Below are 1,372 nucleotides of genomic sequence, written 5' to 3' on the forward strand. Positions count from 1 at the left end.
AAAGTGCTGTAAAGTTTTACGGCAATAACAATGGTGACGTTATCTTCCGAAAAAAATATTACCACACAGTTGTTTTACGATGCCAGCGAATAGAGCCAGCAGGCTAGAAGTCGTTAAATATTGCTTGCAATGTTGATGAGATGTGCTCGTAAATGGTCATGTTGTGTATTTGGCATTTGGTTTTTTGAAAAAAAGTTCGTAATATTTGACACCTAGTCAATTTTCAGTGGGGTTTAGAAGAGTGGCTAGTACACACAGCGGTTAATATCATAGAGACCTAAACTTTCTTATTCCCCACAAAGTGTCACTCTTCATTTAACACTAATGCCTTTAACTTTCACTCTTTCGAGTGTTCGTAATACCTTTGGGATGGAACCCCGAAATACATAAATCAAAGATTCTACGCCGATTGCCTACATTCAGGCTGCAGCGAGCTATAAAGCAATTATAGTAAAGTATTCATCACTACATCTGTTCATTTTGTACTTGTGAGCTTACGAAATGTTTGCAACGAGAGTATATATTTGTTTGCTGCAAGATGAACTGTTTGTTAGCTTACTGTGCACAAAAATAGATCCTTCCAAACCTTGGGTTAGTGTTCCTGTCACGAAATTCATCTATCATTGTTCGCTGGTCGTTGCGCGCCTGGTGGTATGCTTTTACACCCGTCGTAAACATTATAGCTTTCGGAGGGGAGGTTTTGTACTCCAACGCTCGCAGAATAATGCAACGTGACTAGTGCGGAGTGTTCTCGCTGTTGACCACAGCTAACTAGTTCAGTCGTGATAGAAGTAAACAGATGATGGCGGTACTAAAGATGCAAGAGTATCAACGAGCGACGATTGCCATTTTCGATCCCAGTTGTTTGCTTTCCGTGACCTCTTTCATTAAGATATCGGTGGCTCTCTTTTTCAACTATACTTTAGTGCTACTGCACATTCTGCACATTTCTCGAGAGGACCATCGTCAGTAATTTGTTTTAACTTTATCGTGTGTTTTCCACACACATTTACAATTAATTTCATTTGACGTAGTTTAGTATTTTGTTATCTTTAAATTAATATAAAATTGAAACTTAAACGAAATGGAATAAATCGTGTTACATTCTGTGAGTAATATGATCCATGGTATATATGGAAGGCTCAAGACGCTTATTACACTATTACTAGAGCTATTTCTCGTCTCGATTGCGTCGGTGACTTTTCGACCATTTGTCCATCATCGGAAATGTTGGAAATGTTCATCAAAACGATAGCACACAGTGACAAAGTAAACGTAAATCAATTTCCATTGCATATTTTATTTACTTCCGCTCTCTGGTGTCTTTATTTATTCGCCTCCCATTTCCAGAGCGCCGGCAGCGGCACCAGCA

The sequence above is a fragment of the Anopheles moucheti genome, chromosome 3 (assembly GCF_943734755.1).
Source record: "Anopheles moucheti chromosome 3, idAnoMoucSN_F20_07, whole genome shotgun sequence".
Classification (NCBI taxonomy): domain Eukaryota; kingdom Metazoa; phylum Arthropoda; class Insecta; order Diptera; family Culicidae; genus Anopheles; species Anopheles moucheti.